At 41.3% G+C, this 7,672-nt stretch overlaps 1 protein-coding gene across 3 annotated transcripts in view; it reads left to right on the forward strand.

Annotated features, from left to right (window-relative positions):
• The window catches only part of ANKRD50 (ankyrin repeat domain containing 50), a 239,834-nt gene extending 234,971 nt beyond the window's left edge, over nucleotides 1-4,863 (forward strand). For all 3 annotated transcript variants that reach the window (XM_069631123.1, XM_069631122.1, XM_069631124.1), the window contains exon 5: nucleotides 372-4,863. The gene's annotated coding sequence lies outside the window, so the exon portion shown is untranslated. The remainder of the gene's footprint in view (nucleotides 1-371) is intronic.
• The last annotated feature ends 2,809 nt before the right edge of the window (nucleotides 4,864-7,672 follow it).

Here is a 7,672-nt window from a genome sequence, read left to right on the forward strand (position 1 = left end):
CACAAGCCATGTTCTGGTTATTTGCACAAATAATTAATCTGCATTCTGGGGATGGCCACTGCGAAGCCTGGCGTTTAACAAGCGCCATGGGCGTTACCACCTGTTAATGGCTCGAGGAAGGGACTATGATTTTTATTAGAACGTCCCACCCAATATGGGTAGAATGTTCTCTGTAAAACCACGAGAGACAAAGTTGAAACATGGAATGTCACAACAAAGGACTTCTATCGACCATGATTGCCCTTTACCAACGCGTTATCTGCATGCAATTCAACTGCCAACATCCAACCTCCTAATACTTTGTGTGATCATTTTTTTTTTCCGCTTGTATACCAGAACAAAGCTACATTTCTATGTCCTTTTTTTTCCAGGTCAGTTGCCTAACTTTGAAACATTGATGCGATGACTGAAGTGGGTCAGCAGTTGTCTTGGATGCAAACCTATACCGAACAGCCTAACTGGAAACGGCGCAGCGTGATTGCAATGTGCCTATGGTTTGGGCTCCATACTCATCTTGTTACATTCGGTGCTTTAAGACATATATCCATTTTATGTGTAACATTGGAACAGTTTCCAAACGACAGAACGATCTGAATGAAAAAAGCCCTAAAGGAGACTTTAACAATATGCATGTCCCGCTGTGGCCTATATTTGTCAAGACAGTGCTCGTTGTACTTGTATGTCTGAGTTTGGCAGCAGAAACCTTGCTTACAATTGAAAAACATCTTTCAAGTTCCTTAACAGCCGCAATTTTCATATGTGCTTCAGACCTTTAAATAACAAATCCTGCAACAGTGTTACCTAAAGTACTAGTTCACATTTATATAATGCTGTAATCCAATAACCCGTAGATTCAGAAGAAATGAAATTCTGTGTGCATATACTCTGGCTGGTGAAAATATCTACGTATGTGTGCAAGGCTCCAGATAAGCGGCAAACCTGCCCTTTGTATTCCCTAAATCAGGCCAATACACCTACAAAGAAAAATATGGAGTAACATGTGCCCACGCCTTCCTTTTCATGCCACCAGTGGTGCTCGGGTGATTTGTGCAGACGAATAGTGGCTTGATAAGCTCCTCCCACCAAGAGCCCGCTGCTTGTGTGCTAAATGATATGAAGACTGAAGATATGATTCACGGAAGTGCTAGCTACAAAGAATGTTTGTAATACCAGAATGAGGGCTATTTTGTAAAATGTCAAATCTATTTTTCCTTGCCTAAAATATACCAGTTGAGAATGATGACTATATTTGAAAAAATGTAAACACTTTGGGAGGCATTTTGATTAGATCCCTCTATTGCACAAAGATGACCCCTTATATTTATAAATGTGTAAGAAGCCCATAGCGTGCACTAATAATTTTTTCTGTGTGTAGGTATGAGCTATCCACGTAAACCCAGGTAGTCCTGGGTTTATGTGCATGTTAACACCTACATGTGCAAACAATCGTAAATGCCGTCCACAATATCCGTGTGGGAGCCATTTACATGGGTTCCTAAAGAAGCTGCTTTCTTTTTGCAGCTGCAGAAACCTGCAGATTTCACAGAAATCCAAAGCATTGCCTTCCATTTCAGATAAAGATGTGGGCAGTGATATCAGATTTGTGACGTATAATGAATGTGGGTCGAGATTCAATAGTTAGTCAGCACAGTCACAAATCCATCAAATGCATTCAATCCATGCATAAAATGCGGTATGTATTTTTTTTAACACACCATGCGTATGCTTCGCACCAGCCGAATGACCACATTTCATTCCCAGGTTTCCAAAATGGAGAGTAGAACACGAACCTCAAATTCTGATCTGGAGCTATTTACCTGTATGCATACACCAAAACACATACATTTATGGATTTGAAAGTCTACAGATGTACATATTTCTAATCCTGTACCAAGACAAAGGTGTACTTTCTTCGAACAGTGTACGTTTTTGTTCCATCCCGATGACTAAAGTGAAACTGGGTAATGGTGTAGCAAACTTTGTGGTCTGTGACCACTATGCCCAGGCGATGTATAAACATTGTATGCGATTGACCACCCACCATTGATCTGTGCAGGCATCTTCCTTTTGAGCAGAAGAGTGTTGTATTCTAAATTAATAGAATATAGTCATCGCGTGGTCAATAGAAAGACACCTGGATGGGTTAAGACGGGTTGATGATTGGGTGATCATAAGCTTCCACGCGTTTTCCAGTGGAAGGATGGCATGAAGATTGGAGTGATTAATTTGCACTGTATTTTGGAATGTGTTGCCTGGACCCAGTTGTGAAAAGTGTTCATGGCCTTTGCCATAGTTTTTCCTGTCGTCAATACTTTGATAGGTTTGATTAACAGAAGTTCCATGGGCAACTGACCAATCACTATGCAAATCTTCCCGTGTGTATCCGACAGATTGCATGGTACCCAGGTATTGGCGCTTAAAGCTTTTGAAAGCTGTCGTGCAGATTTGAAACCAGTATTTTATCAATGGTTTTTCCTATACCAGATAGGATATTCGTGTGCTAATTCAGATTTCCTGCTAGATCAGAATTGCATTGACCTCTTTTTAATTTAAGCTTAGCTACTGGAAATATTTACAAAGAGGTTAGGGGCATATTTCCTTGTTTACTTTTGTTTTCTGTAGTTTTTCATATGGCTGTGGAACCATACATATTTGTTCATGTGCCAACCGATCGATGGTCACTTTAGAAAAGCGCATGTGTGACAGAACGCAGCCCGAGTTTGCTTTCAGGTAGTGGTAACTGCAACGGTTTTCAGCACTGGCACGCCTCCTGTAGGTTACCGTGGCCTCCCAGTACTGATGTACAGTGTCTTCAGAACGTATAACAAAGCCCCATCCAACCCCTATGTCTCGTTTTAGGAGGTTTGGGGCAACCACCACTGGGGTGTCGGGGCCCTGGGCTTTTCCTACTCGTCTTCAGCCTCGCAGTGGGCAAGCACAGTAAACTGCAGCCTGGATTGAAGAAAAACCTTTGTTGCATTTTCTTTTCTTGCTGAGGGGGGAATCACAGGAGTATTGTGTATTCATTCTGTGCACCCGCTTTTACAGTCCATTCATCACCCTTTGCAGTTTGACAATACGCTTGCAGTGCAAGTCTAGTTTGTGTTTTAATTTCTTTTGGAAATGGTTTAGGGGGCATGGACCCATTTGCCCATATGGTGCTATCCAGTCTGAGGCATGCATGCGTGATTATGCAGTGGGCAATGCAGAGGGTGATGGGATTGAACTCCTGCCATGCTGTAAACTCTGCATCCTCATATCCTCCATGCCTTTTCCAATCACTTTTCATGGTCCACTGAGCAGGTTCTGGTGACCCTTTGCTACACATAGCCCATGACCTCGGTCTGGTCTCCGCTTCTAGCGCGTCCTCCTGCCACAAGAAGCCAACCCCCCCCCCCTCAGTATTATGATGATTGATTTCATTCGGAACAGTTAGGCGCGTCAACACTGTTAGTGCTAGGGTAAATGTAATTCCTGTTAGGGTAAAACAAATGTAGGGTAACCTTTTTTTCTGACTCCATTTTAAGCAGTACCGTAGACTTAATATGGCCTCAGCCGAGGTATTGTATAAAATATGGACTCCTTTAATTATTTATCCCTGTGGGATATATTTATACATGTGCTTACGCAAATTGCAAAAAAGCCTTAAGAATGATAACGGCTTGGTGAAGCAGAAAGCAGGTTTGCTAGATGCTGTCAAACCCCACACCACCTCACCCACCCGGCTGTCCAGCGTTGGAAGGTACTGTACCTTCATAGAACTGTGTCTTGTTAGGTGTAGGTTCTTCTTTTTTGGGATAAACCAAAAAGGCTGCCCTTTTGTGTCGATCTTTTTGATAAGATTTGGTTGTTATTTATTTAATGTTATTGTGTGTTGTTACTGGATGCACATTGTGACTTAATGCACAAACCCAGAGCCCGCTTACAAGTTAAATGCCATATCCAATTTGCAGTGATTGATATGGATGATATGGATTTGAAGCCAATGAAAAAAGAGGGAAATGTTAGTTTTCTTTCTTTCTTTCTTTCTTTCTTCCTTTCTTTCTTTCTTCCTTTCTTTCTTTCTTTCTTTCTTTCTTTCTTTCTTTCTTTCTTTCTTTCTTTCTTTCTTTCTTTCTTTCTTTCTTTCTTTCTTTCTTTCTTTCTTTCTTTCTTTCTTTCTTTCTTTCTTTCTTTCTTTCTTTCTTTCTTTCTTTCAGATGTTGGCTCCTAAAATGAAATGGCACCCACACCATACATATTTGCATTGCGCTGGGAAGGAGCTGTGTCTTGCCCAGTCTTGCATGGATGCTGGTTTGAGGTGTAAATGCCGCATCTGGGTTATTGTGAAATTGTTTTCATCAAAACAAAGAGCTGGATTTGTAGTTGAAACCACCACCACAGTTTAACTCCTGCGTTCTCCCAATGGGCAATTCGCCTCGGCCTCCTTCCTTACTACCTTGCCCCGATTCCCAGCAGAGTAACATCTGACGGTCAACGTCGGATGTTCACCTCAGACTCTGCCTTTTACAGTAAAAATGAGCCTCCCCAGAACAGCCGAAGGCCCCCCTAGGTATATTGGCAGTCTTTGCCATTTGTACTTGGAGTATTATCTATTATTTAGTAGCCATTACTTACACGTCAGTTATTCTGCTATGCAAATGTGCGTTTTGCCTATAAATAACATCTTTCATCATAACAATTACGTTGGCTTGATTTGCAGTGCGACTGTCTTTCCTGATGTTTTTTTTATTTTGTGTTGTAAATAGCCTGTAAAGTATATTGAATTTCACAATTTTGTTTTTTATTTTATTCCTTGTATTATAATAAGCAAAAATCCCTATGTATATGAAAGTGCACAATAAATATATTTGCTTTTCAGCAGACGCTGTACGGCGTATTTCTATTTTTAGATCTGCTTTATGATGGTTTTATGAAGTTGTTTGATTGGCCTCTCTGTTAGGATGCAAGCTGACTTCTGTCTGCTCTTCTCCACCACCATGGCGTTGTCCGTTTACCCAAAGCACAGCATGCAAATGTGTAACCACAGAGTTGTCTTGTTGAAAGTGAGAAGTATATAGCAATGTGTCACCTCATCGATGCTGAACTTTGTTCCAGTGCAGAAACTCCTTGAGGTACTCCTTGGGCTATCTTCTTCTAAACCCATGTGCTGCCACTCTATGGCGGGTGTCTGGCCACAGTGGGACACAGCCCTTCTTTTGGGTTTCCATATACATGCAGATCTTGACCAAGAGGTAGATTTGCATGTGTCTTTAGATGTATTGGCCTCTCGCTCATATCCTGAGGAAAGCACTGTAATGCACACAAGTGAGCTTCATATGCTTCTGCGCATGATTTGATTCGGCTCTTGAAAAGTGAGCAAAGAGCAGTAACCCCTGCTCAGTCACATTATCTAAACCAATGACTAAAGTCACAACAATTTCCTAAAAATCCCTAATTTCTTGGCATTTCATAAGAAATGTAAGGCTTTCCTCTGGACCCAGGCTTTGGGAAACAACAGATCCCGAATACCTCTTTTTTTTGTTGTCTGTTCTTTTCCTGTATTAATATCGTTGCTATAATTGCAGTATTTTTAACTACTATATACATAATTAATGTGCTAGGGGGAGGACCTCCTCATGCCAACCACCATCTCGGGCAACCTATGCCTTCAGGGCAGGGGCATTTTACTGGAAAACTCGCCATGCAAACGATTGTGTGCTGTTCACGTGGACCTAGCCCACTGACCGTTTCAATGCTGTATCTGTAGCTAGTGAATAGAAACACAGAACACAGACTAACAACATATATTATATTGCATCGTAATAGGACCAGTGTGCTTGCCCAGGTAATTAAAAGATGCAATGACCAAAATTTGCAAATTGGCATGTACGTACGTATGATCAACATTTTCAGTATTGGCCAACACACAATGCACCCTTTTGCCAATTATGGGACCCGTTGTCTCTTTAAGTGACCTTTGGGCGATGTATGTCTTTTTTTTTTTTTTCCAATACCATAGGCATAAAGCGAAAACTAATGGCACCTCTCAACTCTCTCCAGGGTGTGGCACTAGAAACCACACTGCACTTGCACAGCGATTTGGCCTAGCTCTTAGTGACGTATGCGTGTGTTAATGCTTGGCCACACTTCTATGGGATTCTCGACACGTGCAACGTTGGATTACCAAGTTCTTGGGACACTGGGCTCTGAATGAGAAGCCGTCGTGAGAACTATGTTCGAAAACCACCTCTGCCAATGCCTTCTTGAATTGGCCTTGGGTTCTTTATTTTATTCAGGAGTGGTGATTTAGCCTTGAGGCAGGTAGCGCCAAGGCTGGCATTGCCTGCGTAACAATACTTGGTAAGCACAAGTTCAAAGCCCCTTAACATCCAATGCCACTTTTTAAAACCTATTCCACGCAAAGTCACTGACATTTATTTTTCTGATTTGGGCAAGCTTTCTCATACTTGCCAAGCACCATAACTTAACGTGATGGTTACCCATGTCACCCTGGGTGTCCAGATCCTCCCTTGCCAGGTTACTGACTCTTTGCCATCCCCGTTTCTCTCTCAGCTTCGTACATAGCTTAACTTTATTGTAATTTCTTTCATTAGAACTTTGGGTTTGTTGCTATTGGTTGGTCAAATATGTTTTGACTTCAGTGCACATTTTTGGAAATCCTCACTTTGATAAGGATTTCAATCAGGCGACACACACCTTGGTCTCAGCCTAGTATGCAGCGCACAACTGAAATGCTTATTTTTATGGTAGATTCAATATTGAGATGGTACACCACTCATATCACCCCCCCCTTTTCAAATACCCCGGGTCACAATGGACCGTGAACCAGGCTGGTTGATACAATGTAATATTTATTTGAAAATTAAAAGAAATCGTACAATGCTTAATATGGGGCAGCGATCACCAATGGGGTGATAATAAGAATAGGTTGACACATCTAGAAAACACCAGGAAATGGGAGCACTTTTTGATTTTAGGAAAGATAGCATTCAAGTTAGAATTTCCGCCAACCCACAAATCAGTTCTGAGTGGAGGATAAATAGAAGCAGCATGTAATCAGGAATGACAAATAGGAAACCGAGTTGAAATCTGACCTTCCCTCCCCAAATAAGAGAGAAACATATTTCAAACCCCTTTGCAATGCTAAAAATGGCACTCTGAAATGGAGGAATAAAATAATGAATGTGTGTAAAAACCTTGAAGCATATACAATTCTTCACTAAAACAACAATGCAAATATACTAACAACCCTAAGAATGGATAACCAAGAGCATACAGTTCGAAAATGAGTGGCAGGGTTTAAAACATTTTGCAGCAAATGACACGTTGGAAACTTTGCAAACTTTGCAATTTCCGTCTGAAATTACCCAAACGGTTTTTAATAAAAAAGGGTGAAATATGAAGTGCAGATTTTGTGTTGGGGGTTAGCTCTAGATCACAGGTACAATATGGAAGTGAAATTAAGTCTCTAGCTGGTAAATTGAATGAGTTATGCGAGATCTAGAAAGGTGCTTTTTGAGTAAAAGGAAGCAGTGTAAAAGTAAAGGAAATCAGTTTTGACAAGAATAGTTTTACTCTACACTAGAGTATTCAGGCCAGGCTACCAAAGAGGGACACAGTTAGCTCCAGGGTTGATTTGCAAGTTCCACCCTAGCACCTTAGCGCCGAT

The sequence above is a fragment of the Ambystoma mexicanum genome, chromosome 6q (assembly GCF_040938575.1).
Source record: "Ambystoma mexicanum isolate Mex_15411 chromosome 6q, UKY_AmexF1_1, whole genome shotgun sequence".
Lineage (NCBI taxonomy): Eukaryota > Metazoa > Chordata > Amphibia > Caudata > Ambystomatidae > Ambystoma > Ambystoma mexicanum.